Raw genomic sequence first — 17,634 nt, 5'->3', positions numbered from 1 at the left:
TGATTCTTGGGAAACACAGTTTCATGGAAACCTTGGGATATTTCCTTTGGAACTTTTTACAGGAATCAGGGACATCAGATCATCCAAGACACTGACAGCAACAACTGAATCCAGAAAAAAATGTTTTGATGGATCCGTGTCCGGAAACTAATATGATCTTTCATTTGTTCCAAGAAAATGCCCCACAATGATCCTGCCTTTTTTTAAACTGGAATAATGAACATGTTCAAGGACTGACATACTGGAAAAAGCAGACTGAGATTGAGAATTTTACTTGGGAAGAACTTCTTTTTGTACACTGAACATAGAAACAGAGTTCCTCAACCTTCTGGTCAGCAACATGCAAGCAACTTTTCGAAGTCTGAAAATGCAGAAGCAGCAAGGAATCCTTGAAGTTCTGTCCTGGCTAGGAGTACTTGTACTCCCAACATCCTGTTTACCTACTAATATAACACCTTTTGACTGGAGAGAAGTTCAGTCAAATTTTTGTTTCGTTGTTGCAAGAATCTGGACAAGGAGAATCTGCATCAGTGATGAGAAACACTAAGCAAATAATTACTATAACAGCTCCTAAAGGTCCCCGCAAACTCTGGTAGCTAGAATCTGAGGCTATCAGCAGAGTCATATAGAAACCATATGTGAGACCTCCACATGAGGGGAAGAAATAACTGATTAACTACCCTGATACATATTGCAAAGAGAAAGGGAAAAATATCCTTTAGAGGACAGTGCCACCTCCCCGGAAAAGCAGGAATATTTTGCAAATGACTGTATCAGAAACTCTAACATTATCATGAGTGGAGAGGTTTATTCTTTATCCCTTGAAGTGATCTCATCAGCCATGAATATACACAGACATGAAGTTTTAGGCTCTGTTACCTGGTTTTACAAGTTTGTACTTCATACTCTGTGAGTAGTGCTGGCCATTAGAAGAAAGCTTATCAGACACAACTGGAGCTTAAGGAACTCTCTTTTTCTGTTAGGATGTCCCATCCTCGTGTGCTGGGACCAGATGGGCTGAACCAGGCTTCAAGCTTGTCGGGGTTGAACAGAATATCCTCTCTCCTTTCCCTCTGACGTCCTTACCATGTCCCAGGTGCACAGTGGCATTTGTCCCTCCATGCCAGATAACCTCTGTTACCTCTGGCTCCTCAGTGAGCTGATTCAGTGCACTGTGCTGGCAGGTGACTGACAAGAAAAACATGACATTATTTCTGCTGCCACTGTATCCTTTTCAAGAACATGTTTCTGTCCTCACAGAAAGCAACAGGTGGATGTCTTCAGACTTCTGTGGGGAGACAGGCATCTTGTCCATCACCCTCTGTATCAGAGTATATAAACCAGAATTTTTTTTCTGCACAGAACAGATTTCATTACATACAGAAGTTCCAGCTATCAACAGTGAGCTAGAGATTGCCAAAGTATATTTTTTTTAGAATGGTAATTTTTCCCCACTGAAACAGTAACCAGAATGTGTAGAGCTAAAATATACAGCAATAATTTACAGGAGTTAAAGCCAAACCCATTCCCTCTCCTAGTACTGAAAATCCTCATAGCCTCCCTCTCTAAGTATTGTCAAAGAAGTAGCTCAGTGCTATCTATCACCCAATTACTATAGCACAGAGAATTCTGCCAGCTGTTTTGGAAAGTACATTACTTGAAATCTTGGCTGCTATGAAGACTGAGGCAAAACTTTCATCACTAGGGCAGCTTTCCACCGTCTGTAGCAGTCTTGATCAAAAAATGAATGCAATTTTCCCCCTCTCTCAGTATTGGGAATGCCAGAGATTTTGCTATCCCTGAGATCATAGTCCTTCTTTGATATTGTAAAGAAAGAGTCCTAAATGTAAAAATCTGAAATATTCAGTAAGATTCTGCATTCATAGTTATTACTCTGACAGATGCATGAACTTAGCAATTAAAATACAGGGTCAAGAAACTACTACATAAAAAGCAAATCAAGGCAACAGGAAAAAACTTTATTCTTCTAGTAGTTTTTTTTCCATCCTGCTATTCATAGCACAAAAGATGAGAAACTGGAGGAGCATAGGCATAGAAGAAAATAAAATATATTCAGAAAATATGATTCTGTCACTAATGCAAACAAAAATGAAATCTTATCTAAAGCTGTTACAAAAAAAATACATATATATTTAAAGAAATCTAAGCAAAGCCATTTTTCAAAGAGCTGGAAGATATCGCTGTCATTTTATATAGCAATAGTGGGCTGTCCATACTTGAAGTATAGAATAATGTAGACAGGTTCATTGAAGATAGTGGGAAAGTCATGGAAAGAATTTTTAGTATAAAGAAAGAGAAATTCTAAAACATATATGCATCATAATGTGTGAAAACAGGAAATTCAGAAGTTCAAATACTCGTCATAGATAGAAATAATGGCCAGAACTTTACTTGGAAGAAAGATTAATTTAGGCTGAGTAAATAGACATTTTCTTTTAACACTGAGGTTGATCAGACAGTATGACAATTTGTCACCAGAGTAGAGGCAGAATAATTAGATGTCTTTAAGGAAAGGTTAAGTAAACTTAGAAGGAGACTAATATGAAACCAACATTGCTTGAAGCAGGTGTTTGAATTAGATTATCCAAGATGTCCCTTTCAAAGCCATCACTTATGGTCCTGCCATATATTTTGGTCAGGCTAACAATCCCTTGCAAACTGATGTTAAAAAAGCCTGAATCCTAGGTATTTTTAAAGGTGATTGACAGTCTGACAGATGTTAATAGCAGCTAGAAAGTTTGTATCATAATATGTCCAATATATCCAACATGCTATACTAACTTGGAGATGCAGATAGTGTTCAGTTTTTAAATCACATCATCTTGTTATCTTTTATTTTTCTGCAGTGAAAGACTTGGTGCTGTGAATATAAATGTAGATTCTTAATAGTCAGCCAGTAAATAGAACATTTTTGTTGATATGTTAGTAGTATTGCATTTTCAAATATATTTTAAGTACTTTCCTGAGGCTAGAAAAATAATTTTACTTCCTACATAAAACATAACTAGATCTGAGACTACATTGCTGGACACAGGCTGACTGTGTATACACAGGGGAGAAAGCAAGAGAGGGAAAAACAATCTCTCTGTTAAGACACTATGTTCTTATGGTTTTATGAATTGAGAGAATAAATTATTCTGCCTTCTGGCTGAAAGGATATTTATAAAGAAAAATGGACAACTCACTGTGAGACAGACATATTTCAAAATGAATAGCTTAGTTTTACCTACATGGAATCTGAAATTATAAGAGAGCCATCAAAGATTATATCAGAGAGAGGGGAATTCAACATTGAACCACCATTCAAGTCTATTGGAAAATTTTCCACATATGGATAATCCAGAAATAGAAAGTATGGCCATATATTTCTGAGTGTGTGTAGAATCTATTTAAATTTAGTCTGTATAATACATATTTGTCTCTATGATATATATATATATGAAGAGTGAAGAGGAAAACAAACAGATATATGGGAAATATATAACAGAAAATAAATGCATGAAGAAATATTTTTATAAAATTATCATTTATCAGTAGAGGTACTCTGACAATTTACAAAATTTTACACTCTGCAACCTCTAGTGTGTTCTGATGCTAACAGTTTCAAGCTGAACTCTGCTACTTAGAGATGTCGGCTGCTTTTAAAGCTTTGAACTGGCCCTGATGGAGGCTTTAGGTGGCAAAAAAATAAATAAAAAAAATCCACACACCTTTCTAGACTCATTACTACTGTCAGAACTCTAGCTGCTATTCAGTCTTTGATTTTTGTCTTGATCTTAGCAGGATTTTTTGCAAGCTACAGAAGCAAGCTGTTATTTTCACTCTTAGTTCTCTCTCTGGTTTTGTGCCATTTTAAAGGAAAGATGCAGTGTTTACTTCCGTTTCACATAAACCCTAACAGATCCATTGTTGCTATTTATACACACTCACATATGGGTATTGTCTGCTGATTACCAGCAAAGTTTCCCGTGTTTCTGCTTTATTTGTCTTCTGACAAAGAAACCAGATCATTCCTCTACTCTGTGCTATTTGTTTGATTGGGTTTTGTTCAGCTTTTTCCAACATATATGTTTATTTGCTTGAATTTCTTTTTAGTGGGGTTTTATATGCCTTTACTAATTCTAGAAATCAGGTGAGCTTAACTCTGTCATAGTCCCATTTCACAGTTTCTTTTTAAATTCTCCCCTCTTATCTTATAAACATTACTATGCTGTAAAATTCTTTCCTTTTCCATACTGCTGCTAGTTTTTTTTAATGTGGTGTCTTATCATTATGGTTTTCAGTGCTCTTTTTAATGATATTGTTAAACTAGAAAATGGAACCTAAACTAAGTTCTATTTGCATTATTTTGGTTACCTAGCATTTTGTCTAGATCTACTTAGTTTTTATTTTGTTATGGGATATTATATAATCATTAGTCAAAAGTGATCAGTTTTGATTACATTCCTGATGTTCTTTATCAATGTATTTTTACCTTCTGGGAAAGGGACACATGAAGAAACTGCCTCAAGATTACCATTCCAGTTGTAAATGTGAGGATAAGGTTTTATAACAATTGGTGCCACAAAAATAATTATTTGAGAATTAAAAAGAACCCAAATGAGAACAAATATCTAATGGCAATAAAAAAGAAGTCTCTGCCAGAAGCAGTCCTTTTTGCCATAGCTGGAAGCTCTTTTCCTCAGTCTAGCGTCAAGGCCAAGAAAAATAGAGATTGGCAAATTGTCAACCCTTTATACACTAGAAATATCGAGAAAGTAATTTCCACAAAGATATACAACCTATTTCCTTTGCTTTAGTTCATGTCTGAGCTCTGAACTTCCCAGGAAAGTTTTCTTCGTTCTAGCCTTATCTTGAATGAATTTGCAAGTGAAGGACAAATGTTTGTTAATAGTACCAAAATAATATATTTTAAATTGTTAATGCTGATAAACACTTACAGTCAGGAAGCCTGACTTCTTGCATAACAAAAAGCATGACCTTTTGCCCTGTAATTCCAGTGTCAATTCTAAGATATTCTATAACTTTGGAAATGCAATTTTCAGTGAAAGATTCTAATGAAACAAATCAATTACTCCAGTAAGCTGATCCAGTACTTAGTATATTAATGTAGAATGCTCAGAATTAGGAATGATTTTATTAAGCATGGTTTGAGATAAAAATTAGAAATTAATTAAGCAAGAATGTAGTTGTTGTGAAACACCTCCATTCCTTAGTGGTGAAGATTAAGCGAGGTGGCTAAGGCAAGACTGACTTAGCTTGCTTTTTCCAAATCAGATCTAACTCATAAGATTTTTGCAAATCATATAAAGACAAATAACTTGACAAGCAAGAATATGTTTGCTGAGATCCTACTTTTGCACTAGTTTTTTTTTGGTTCCATTTCACAGGTAGAAATGCTGAGGCACAGAGAAGGAAAGTAACTAGTTCAAATTCACACTTGTGGCAAAGTCAGGTATGCATGGTCAGGTCTCCTGCACCCTTCTTTCTTCTTCTTACTATATTGCCACCTTTGGAGTGAACCACAGATTTGAAAAGAGGAAGAAAGAAATTAGGAAAAACAAAAGAAAAGGAGCTATTCAGAACAGACCATATAAAAAAATGAAACTAAATACAGAATTCTCTTGCATTCTGAATTTCCAGTGATGGCTATTGGCAAGGAAAATACTGGATCTTTGTGTCAGAAGTTGGCATGGTTTCAGTTTCCTCAACTGATATGAAATATAGATCATCTGCTGGAAGGTCTATGTGCTTGTGTTCTTGAAACAGTGATATCTTTATGTTTGTCTTTTATAATCTTTTTTTCTGCTAGCATGAACTATGCTAGCTATACATTGTTCACTCTTGCAGGTCTTCTGTAAACTAATTAAATGTTTTATCTACATATTGTTTGTGAATGATGAACACATGCACAAATATGACATTTCTCTTCCAAGTGCAATAATTATTTGGCATTTTATTCAAAAGTGTTATTTTCCCATTATTCCCTTCCCATCTCCGAACAGAAATGTGTCATAAATCTTTTGAGTCCTGTTTTTTTGCATAATGCAGTAACACTGAAGCTCTTGGTTTTCTGATGTAGTAATGTTCACCGTTACTATCATGTAGATGTTGATGTAGTCTCCCTGTTTGTTATATCTTATGACATTAATTTTTTAGATGTGATAAAGCAGTGGATGCAACAGGGCTTTGGGAACTGGAAACAGAGCAAAGAATCTATAACATATTACATGATCACTTGCATTTTGCTATATGTAAAAGCCTCCAGTGACAAGGAGGAGAATAAACAGATATCCCCATAACTGCAGCTCTGGAAAGTAGTGGCGAGCAGGTCTGATATAAAAGACACAACAATGCTTTCAATTACGTTTGCATAAATGCAGAAGACTACTGATTTTTTTTTGTATGACCACTGTATTTTATTATTATTGTTTCACTGCTTGTATCTTTCTTATATGTCTGTCTTATTTATAAAACTGTGTCTTATTTTTAATTTATAAATTCCTTAGGTCAAGGACTGTCTTTTTATATTGCATCGCTAAAATACCAGTGTCTGTGATGGGCTCCTAGTAAAATACTAAGATGATGTAATATTTGTGTTGCATTAAAGACCTTGCAACTGCAATCAGGACTGTAATCTGACTGCACAGGGCCCTCTCTAAGTTGAGAGCTACAGTCTTACTTACAATGAATGTGAAAGAACGCAATAATGAAAGTAGGACAACAGATTACGACACAACCACGCCAAAATAACGTGACCACGATGATTCAGGAAAGTTCACTACCCCCATGGGTCTGAGTGATGGGGCTTTCTTATTGTTTCAACATTTTTTTGTGTCTGTTGCAGAAAGCAGGAGTATGTAAAAAACCTGTCCAATGTTATATTATTATGTTGGTTTTGAAGCTGAAAAGTCAAGCCCTCAACAGATGGGAAATGCAAGAATTAAGATCCACGTGCAAACTTAATTTGGCTTTTTTTGTGATTATGCTTTCTAATTCCATCTGCAATCTCATCATTACATACTGTGTTTTTTCACAGCACATCCGCCTGATTGAGTACTCCCTTTTTAAATAGGTTTTTCAGTATTTTGTTTACTCATGTGGCTCCTGTACCTTATCTCTCGCATTTTGCAAAACCTGTTCTAAAGACAGAATTGTCAAACTTTCTCTGAGACTTTTCATGCTGTTCAAATTAACATCCAACAGCTACACAAATAGAAATGAACATATTTTCAGAACATCTCTTTAACATAAGGCAGTATTCGTACATCCATTTTATATCTGAAGGACTGAGAAACAAAAGAAGTGAAAAAAGTTCAGTTCTTGCTTGTTCTGAGTTGCCAGTAGAAAACTTTTTTCAGTGCATTTAGCACATTACACATTCAAAGCACAGCTCTCAAAGGCATGAAAGGCAGTGGTGAAAGCGCAGCACCTTATCAATTCAGGCTCAAGTGAGAGACCCAGATAATGAGTAAACGTAATTGCCACACATGAGTAGTTTGGCTCTAGTGTCTTTCCTGGCATCGTAGGCAATGTTATGGAGAGAGGCAGGGTGGAATATAATTCTGCAGAACATTTAAAGCAGAGGACAGTCTTTCTCCTCCTGCTTCCGCTTCTGACCTGTGGGCCTGTGGACTGTACACCTTTCACAGCACAGCCGTGGTTCATTTTCACATGCTCTTCCATAAAAATGAGCCCCAATTCCAGTTGCAATACAAGTGCATGACATTTAATTAAACCTTCCACTATAATAAAGTCATATGAGCAGGTTGGAAAAGATTGCACAGAGAAGTGCACGAAGTGCATTACTGACATTTTATGAGCTTCATGATGCTTTAAAAGTAGTGTGCGAGTAAAATTCCTGCCTTTTTCTTTTTTTAATGGCTTGTTTGTTTTTAAATCAGAAACAGGAGCAGAATATCCCACAATGTGGCATCATCTTGGTGTCTTCATTGTTTGTTTGTGTGTTGGCAACACCTAGAGCTACATCACAGAACTCTGCAGCTTGAAGCTAGTGAAGTAACTCCTGGTCATGGCAAATAGTCATTCTTGGTGGGGCAAAGAAAGCCTTTGTTAAGGAGTTTTACACATTTGCCAAGAGCATGTGAATGGCAAGACATGACTTTTTAATTCCATTCCAGGCATGGGTCCTGCTGTTTCTCCATAAGATCAATCTCTCCTGCCACATCTTTCCAGCATTTCTTCTTTTGAGTATTTTATAGCTCTTGGTCCTGTCTCAGTCACTGTTACCCTTTCCTGGACTTCTCACATCAGTCTTCCTTTTCAATCATTCCCACTTTCTCCTTTCCTAAAACATGTGCTGTCCTTCTTTTCCACCCACTGCACCACTACTCTCTGGGGACATGAGCCTCTTCATTTACTGCATTTCCTCTCATACACTCCTCATGACTGTCTGTCTTCCTAGTCTCACCCTAGTGGTTCTTCAGTTCTTCCTCTGCAAATCTGCACCCAGTACTATTTCATTACAGGGTCCCTCCCTACAATCTGCTTGCCTGTTCAATCCCAGTTCTTCCCCTGTATCTGGGACTATCATAAAATCCAGAACCCTTCTTGTTTCTTCTTATTTGCTCGCACTCTGAAAACATCTAATCAATCACTGGAAAGATGGGAAGAGGCTCATTATCAGGATGTGTGGTGATGGAAGTAATGATTTTAAACTGAGAGAGGGTAGATTCAGACTAAATATAAGGAAGAATTCTTTACTGTGAGGGTGGTGAGGCACTGGAACAGGTTGCCCAGAGAAGTTGTGGATGTCCCATCCCTGGAAGTGTTCAAGGCCAGTTGGATGGGACTTTTAGATGGTCTAGTGGAAACTGTCACTGCCCATGGAAGAGGGTAGGAACTAGATGATCTTTAAGGTCTCTATGAACTCAAATCATTTGATGACTATGATTCTGCTCATCATCTTAAACTCATCTTCTCATCTAGTAGTCTTGGTTTTCGTCTTGATCCAGTTCCCATCTCAAGAGTCTGCTTATCCTTCTCAGACTCTCTCAGTCTCATCCTCCCTTTGGGGAACACTGCACTCTGGTCTCTTGCCTGCAACATGCAGAGTATAAACAATATCTGTTGGGGTCTTATCTGGTAAACATTAAGAATTCTTTGTTGAGATGTGAGGATGGCAATTTTTTCAGGGGTTATATCTTATTTGGAAAAGAGCAGATATTCATAAGGAGAACAGGAAGCACACCCTGAAGGAAACTGCAGCATATTCTGATAAACTGCATATCCCTTTTCTGTACCATGAAGATAGCATAAAGTGTGGGAAATCTGTTTAAATTTTCTTTAAATTACCATAATTTTGGGCCAGGTCCATGTCAACCCTATCTTAAATCTTGGAAACTTTTTATGAATTTTGGCTGACAATAATTACATAAACTTCAAGAAAATAACTTCTTCATCCAGATGTCTGGCACACACAATTCCATCTGGAATAGCTATGATTAAGTTCTCATCTGTCTGAAAACAAAGCTCTATGACAGAAAGTATCTTGCAACGCAAAACACAGGTGATACCAAAACAGTCTTACCAGAAGCTACGGAGGGTGGCAGGGTGGGTGTGAGCCTCTGGGACCACAGGAGTAGAAGATGAAGTGTCAACAAAGGGTTATTACAGAATACAGAAAAGAATGGGAATGGGAATTCAGTGCGAATGAGGAAGGAGAACAAGACTGGAACAGTGAGAAAAGTACAGGACAGGCATAGAAGAAAGCAGTGTTCAGCAGACATACCACTTCACAATCCTCTGAGGACTCCCTCATCCACTTGTCCTGCTACATCACCACATTGCCCAGTTATTCCACCACAAGACTTGGCTCAGCCATGCCCACTTTACTGTCATTGTTTTAGTAGCGTGTTTCCCTATATTTTCTAATGATATGTAGGAGAAGAGAAGATCATCAGTGTTTCCTGGGAGTTGATTTCCCTCCCGAGACCTTGTGTTTACCTGCTGAGCTCACGGACCTATGCATCTGCACGTCACTGAGCAGGCACACAGGCCCAGTGCTTCAGCAAGAGGTACTGTGCCCAAGGGTAGATCAGGAAAGGAACTTGGCTCAGTCTCACAGAAGCTCAAAGACACATTCACGCTTGTGCTGTGATTTCTCTTACACACTATGCAACAACGGAACCAAGCAGGAGTGGGATGACCCATTTGTTTGGTTGCCATGACAATGTGTTACCCAGTGCAGAACACTGCTCTGAGCAGCCTTGCTTCTTGGCTGCTGTGGGCTGATGATATTCTAAAAAAATAATGTAAGAGAGTCAGCCATTGTCATTGCATTGCACCGTATTGACCTCTGCAAGATGAGAGGTGCAGCTCATCTGAAGTGATAGAGGTTTCCTGCTCTGAGCATCGTGTTTGTTTGAAAAGAAGGTTACAGGTTTTTTTTTTAAGAGGGATTGGATGAACGAGATGGGGATTTATTTATTTATTTGAAATTCTAAGAGGGGTAATTTAATTTCTAATGCTGCAAATAAAAGACATGAGGAAACTCACAGTGGCTTGTAGATGTAGGGGCAGAGTGGTATTCACATTGCAGAAGAAAGCAAAATACTTTCTCTTGAATGGAAGCTACTGAGATCTGTAAGCGGGTATGCATAGGAAACAAGTAAAGATATGCCTGAGGTCTGATTTAGAATGATGGATAAAGACTGTGTTTGACACAGATAAGAATAGGCAGCACTTGCTCTCCCTACCACGAGCAACTACCTCAGCTGGTGTAGAAAGGAAAAATACTTCCCCATCAGCTTATTATCACCCTTGGTTGTATTTCTTTAAAGAAATATTGGTTTCTCAAATACAGATATACACCTTGGAGGGTTTTACTGAGTCTTTGAGGTATTTTCGATATTCCCCACTTAATGTTGCATCTTGCTCCAAGACAAAGATGACTTTAATTTTGTACTTTGTTGTAGAAGTGTTTGTGATACTATTATCATTAAGATGATTGTTATTATGAGAATAATACTTTGTATTGCTGTACAACTTAGTTGTTGGCTGGACAGAGGGAGATTTCTGGAGTTCTTTTTGGGTATTTTTCCAGATAAACCTTGTTTAATATTTTCGGTAATGATCTTGGTACAAAAATTAGAAATGCGGTGAGGAACCCCCTCATGTCACAAAGGGACAAGGTCAGATCAGGTCTCCATTAAAAAAACCCAAAACCACAGGAGGAAGTGATTAATAGGAGGTGAAATGAGAGTTTAATTAAATGGCAAGTAAATTTGTGAATTTGAGTCCCCAGATTTTAAGTCAGGAGCTCATCCATGGGAAATGACTGACCAGACGGACCAGACCACACTGTAACCGTGGATCTGTTAGTGATTGCTGTTGCCAGCGACACACAGTTGCTCAGAAAAGCAAACCATGACTGAGCACTGCAAAATCTTCACATTTTGAAGTGTTCCTACAACCCAACCACTCAGTTGCATATGTTGACCCCAAGAGGTGATTGCTTTGTGATTCAGAGGGAACAGAATGGCAATACCTGGGAAGTAACCAGTATGATCAGAAGAGACTGTTGAGCTCAGCCTAGACTGAGAGCTGTCTATAAATATATTCCCTGAGGATATAATAAAGTTACCTCTACAGAAGACAAAGCTAGCACCAAATCAGATTGGTTTGAACTGGTTGTTAGTTAAATTTGGTTGGAAATTTGAAGAATTTTTATAAAAGAGTGTTGAATAGCCTTTGAGAAGGAGTATCAAGGGCAAACAAAACACATACCATGAGTGGGTTTTTGATGTATTTATGAAGAGATCTTCTGGTGTGACGGGTGAAGGTATTGGGACTCAGCGACACAGAATCTATATTCCAGGTTTGTCTTTCTACACTTCTTTTTCCTCATACAGTCATGTAAATTTAGCCTCTAGATGTTCTCCACACTTCCCTAATATAACTGGTAGCAACACAGATTGTGTGCTTGACTTGTCCAGAAATGGATTCAGATATCCAACGACATCTTCTCCTGCTCTCTAGTGAAAAAAAAAGCTGTTTTGATATTACTAGTGTTTGGCCTCTATTCCTACCATATGATTTGTCTGACAGATATAACACTTTTTATTGTTAGCCTTGTCATGTGCAGAATGATTAAACTTCTAATGCATATCCTGCAATTCAAGGAAATATTATGTTTGTTCCCATTTTAAGATTTGCTTTTTTCTTGTCGCTCTGGCAACTATCAAGTCTCTAAACTAGCAGTTTCCAAGTACTTAGAAGCAGAAAATCCCTCTCACTCTTTCCTTTTAAGGCTGTTGGACAAAACAATTAATTAATTTGTTTATGTCTACATGTATAGGATGAGTGAGGACGGCTTGTGTATGTATAAACAAATGACTGAAGGGAAAATAAATCATCGAAAATGAATGCTACATTTGGATATGAAATTTTTTTGAGACTTGTGGTTAATTTTGTTTCCAAGAACTGCTTCTAAAATGTTATCTTGTTTGAGCTCACATTCACAAGCCTCCACATCTAAATAGTTTCCTAGGACGGCTACCCTGAGACATCACTGCATGAAATGAGCCATGTGATACCCAATTTTTTTCTCACAGTGGGTTTGTCCCTTTAGAATCTGGATTAGAGCTACTGGCTCTGAGGTGAATGCAGTCTGGAACTTGTCCCCTATTGCTAAAAGAATTCATCCTTCAGTATTTGCTTTTCCTGTGCAGTATGCTTTCAGTCTCACAGATGTGAAGTACTTTTGGTGTATTCTTTTAAAGCAGTGAGTGCTTAAAGTTTTTAAATGTTGTGTGGATATCAAGAACAAACTGGACAGAAGACTCTGATTTCCTGTGCGGTTTATTCAAACGAGAGTCCAGGCTTACACACAGGCAACTCAACAACAGATGTTCTGTCTTGAGATTTAGGCTGGTGGGTGTGTGAATCAGTGACAAGAAATGTACAATATCTGAGAAAGAACAGGTACTCAAGAGCATCAAATAAATATTTACTTGCAAATTTGAAAACAAAATCTAATTATTAATTAAACATAAATTGTTTTGTCAGAGTCATTCTGGAAGCATTCTATTTCCTGGAAACTGCTGAAGCTAAAAACATGCCTGAAGCACCTTTGGAAACATATTTTTTCCTTCTGATGTGTGCAGATGGTGGACTGCTGATGACTCCTGCTTTGGAGAAATGAGAAATCAAATTATACCCTTTATTAGGACGTAGAGGAAGAACAGCATTATGAAGGGACCCTACATTTGCCAATTCTCCAAGAAGGCTTTGCATAGGCTTTGTCCTGGAGTGATCCCTCAAAGACTGAAATGTTTCAAAACTCAAATAAACTAGATTTTAATGGAACATGGACTAAATCAGTGGCTTTAAAATAGAGGAACCTGGAAATGGCTGGGTAGGAAAGAATGTAGCTATATAAACCCTTTGTATGTGTAGAAACTTCAACAAGGACATTGAAGATCAACTAGCAAAAATAATCAAAACTACTGTTAAGTATTTATTAATACTCATCAGAAACAAGGGGCCTGCCAGAAAATTTGTAGAGTTCACTGATGATCAGGATAAGAAAGACATGCTCAGAGAACACAGAGCAATTCCAGTGATGGTAGAAACTCTTTCTGCATCACTGTTCGTGGCAGAAAAAAATGAGAGATATTCATATTGAAAAATCATTCTTTATGGGGGACTCATCAGCTGAAGTGATTCAGAAGGGACACTGGAACTAACTGAAAAAAATGAACAGTCACACATCCCCAGGACCAGAGTGTATTCACTCATGGGTTTCAAAGGAAGTCAAGGATGAAATAGCTGAATTATTAACCATGTTGTATGCCCTCTTACTTAAATTGCACCTGCATCTTAGGACTCAGGGGTGACATTAAGATGTCTATTTTTAAAAGATGTAGAGAAAATTAGTAGAAATTATAATAAAGAATGGAATTAATAGATACTTGATACATCTGATTTAAGTGGCAAGAGTCAACCTTGGTTCTTTTTGTGAAGAGACCAGTTTGGTATGTTTTTAAGAGAAGCTCTTCTCTGCAAATATTTTACAGTTCTTTCCAGAAATCAATGGAAATATGGATGAGGATGATGTGATTGATAAATTTTCTAAATGTTTTTGATACAGTGTTTCATTTTTACTGCAACTTTGCACCTGTGATGTAGGAGGTTCACTGATGGACAAAACAGGGAGCAAAAGGAACCATTGCCTTACCATGGCTATGCTAATGGTTTTTTGATATTGCAAAGATGACTCCTGCCCAATCTTTCCTTGCAAGTACATGGTTGCTCCTGTTTTGGTTTCCAACAACACAATACTTATGAGTTGCAACAACCCCAAGCAATCCATTATGGTCCTGCAGTATCTATTCCTATTACCCAAAAGTCCAGATTTCAGCTCTCTGTTCCTCTGAATAGTTTCTCACTTTATGCATGAGCTGAGGGCTCATTGATCTGACAAGAAACTCTCTCCTCTCTCTTGTGCCACAGGAACTCCACCTCTAACAGCAAACTTATCCCCTGGCAAGCAGGAATCTTCTGCTTTCTAGAGGAAACCTCAACCAGTTAGTCATTTCATAGAACATAATGCAAAACAAGAATAAGCAGCCAAATAGAGCATGTCCATCACAGCTATGGGCAAAAGTGGACTACCTGTGTTGGCAAGCAACCTGATTAGCAGGAAAGCTTGGGAAACTCGTGCTGCCAACTCACAGGTGGAAGCATCATTACTAGGCTTAAAGTCACGCAGGCCGTTGAGATCTCAACTGTCACACAACATCCTGGCACAGCAGATGTTGTGTTTCAGAAAACAGGCAAAGAGACAATGTGATTTGTTGAGAGAGACAAAAGAGGGACACTATGCCACACTGGTCAGTGACAGAAGAATGTCCTTCAGTAACCATGATCAATTAAAAAGCTGTTATTCTTTCTAAATAACATTCAAGGACAGGCAGCTTGAGAATTTGACAACTACAGCAGGGTTGCCTCTGCAGAGCAGATATTGTGGTGGCAAAGAATCCATCCCTTCATGCCCTCAAAGGAAATCTTCCAGATTTTATGTCCCATTTAGTTACCTTTCTGACAGCTGAAAAGTAGCTGAGTTCAGATGACAGGAGCTGGATTGATGTGTATTACAGTTATTTCTCAGCATTGTCATTTTAGTCATCTCTGCTTCAGATGTTCACAGCTATTCTCTTGCTATCCACTGAGTATCACTGGATCATTAAAACACAATAATTTTCATCATTCATCCCTTCAATTCACATCAGTTTGTTCTATTACTTCTACAGGGTGGACAACACAAGTCTTTTGTTGTTTTGCAACTTTTATTTTACAGTTTTCTTTTTGTTTAGAGATTTTTAATGATCTTATTTAGATGTTTCCAGGTGTTTTAATCTGAAAAATGACTGAATCCCTAATCCATCACTGAGTTTAAAATAAAAATAACTATGCTGGATCAGACTGGAGATTCGTAGTATCTGACAGTATAAGCAGCAGAGTAGACATTACCATGTGGTGACACGTACGTGTCTTATCTTTCATCTGTGTATGTCAGGGATTTCCTGACATACTGAGTGGTATAGCTGTGCAGTACAGAATATGGGGAAAGATCATCAGCCAGAGATGCAGTTCTACAGCTCTCCCCACATGCTAGAGAAGCCTGTTCCTCCTGTTTCACCTGCTGGCTGCTGCATGAAGGTCAGAGATGTGGCTTTAAGATATACAGGAGATAAAAATGTCTAAAAAAATGGTTGGCGTAGGTTGGTAGAGTAAAAGATAACTATTTGCTCGTCATTGTGCTGGAAATATTTTGGCCAGAGTTCAAAATCAAGCTGTATATGTTTATAAATGTGTGTTGTGATATTTAGGATTGGGGTTTGGTATTGTTGATTTTTTAATGTACTATTTATGTGTAAAAAACTCCTCTAATTTTTCTTTTTTTTTTTAAAGACACAAAAAGACTATACATGTTAAGATTGTGGAAATGGTCTTCTTCAAATTTGATGGTGATTAGCTAATTTATACAGCAAGAGGATTGGGTTCATGTTCTTTGGAATTAGGTGATGGACAGCTCCCCAAGAAAACATCAAGCAGAAACAGGAAAACCTTAACCTTCAACACAGAAGAAATAAATAATCTGAAAAATCTACAGGAAAAACTGGAGGAAATGGAGTTTGGTGAATCTTGGAGAAATTTGGTAAAATCTTGGAGAAAGTTCAGGAAAAGTAAACAGTTAACTGTGATTGCAGCATAAGAATACACCAAAGATATTACCATTATCCTTCTGTCCTAATGAAAGATGCTGTAAGAATTCAAAGTGTAATATATTCCAATAAACGTAATTAAAAGGCTAAATATGTAAGATTTATAAATAGAAATATGCAAAAGATATGTTTGCTTACTCTACTGGGAAGTGATATTTTAGGAGAACAGTTCATATGTATCTTATAAAAGGTTTGCAGAAACACTGAACAGTCTCCTGGCCTTACTCTCCCAGGACATCAGAGAGGCAGCTCATTCTAATGCAGCATCCAAGCGCCTTTTAGCAGCACAGTGTACAGCATGGCTAGTACCTGTAATGTTGTGGTTTTCCTTCTCTGATGATAAGGACGACTCATGTCATACATCTGAGTTTGTCAACTCATTTACCAGTTATACTTCTATTTTAGAGAAGGCAAGGGCATAGACATATGTCTGGGGTTTCTAGTGGAAGGCAATGAATTTTGTAAATGAGTTGCTGGATGAGTCCAATCTACATATAGTTTTTGCCCCATGGAAAAGACTTGTCTTCACCTGTTGTTAGGATAGGCTTCCTTAAAAGAACTCAGAATTAGTATTTATGACCTAAACTTATGACCTGGGTTTATATTCTTCAAGGGGCATATAGAGTTCTTGAAGAACAAATGATACAAAATCCAACCTTGCTCCAAAAATTAAAACAACTTTTACTATTATGTCCATGGGCTTAGGATTTCATACACTGGGCTCACTTCTTTACTAGTTACCAGGAGGAGACTCCAACACAAATAAAATTTTCAATTCAAGTAGAAAATTGAATTGTAAGTAGAAAGTTAACCATGGTTTATTACTGGAAGAATTCATGCGTACTAGAGCCAAAAGACTAGGTATTTCCATTGGCTACCTTTAAAAAAAAAATCCCTTTGTATTTCCATGCACACAATGTGGTAATTTAAAGGCAAAAAGCAAATAAAGAGCATTTTGCTTAATTTATACATCCTTGTGTGCTTGGTTATCTGCTGTGAAATATCATTTGCTTTTAGTAGGAAGCCACAGGTATCAAACTGATTGGAACAGTATCTTTATGAGAAATTGTTGCAAGTTGGGGAACACTTTCTATTTCACAGCAGGTCTGTCCTTTAATTTGAGTAGCTGATGCACTGTGGCTGGAGGAAGTAATAGTGAACTTTTGATTTCAGCTAGCTTTCCCAAGGTACACACAGATAAGAATATAGATAAAGCAGATAAAGAAAGGGAAAAGCTGTAATTACAATGCTCTGCAGGCTGCTTTCTGGGTGGCAGCAAGTTCTGCCTTAGCTCTGTTGAAGCAGCAGGCAAGCAAAGGACAACCTTTACAATCTACAAGTAGATGTCTGTTGTTCCTGCTAG

Source organism: Neopelma chrysocephalum, unplaced genomic scaffold (genome assembly GCF_003984885.1).
Source record: "Neopelma chrysocephalum unplaced genomic scaffold, ASM398488v2 Primary Assembly neopelma1_24, whole genome shotgun sequence".
In the NCBI taxonomy this organism is placed as follows: domain Eukaryota; kingdom Metazoa; phylum Chordata; class Aves; order Passeriformes; family Pipridae; genus Neopelma; species Neopelma chrysocephalum.
This window is presented reverse-complemented; position numbering follows the sequence as displayed.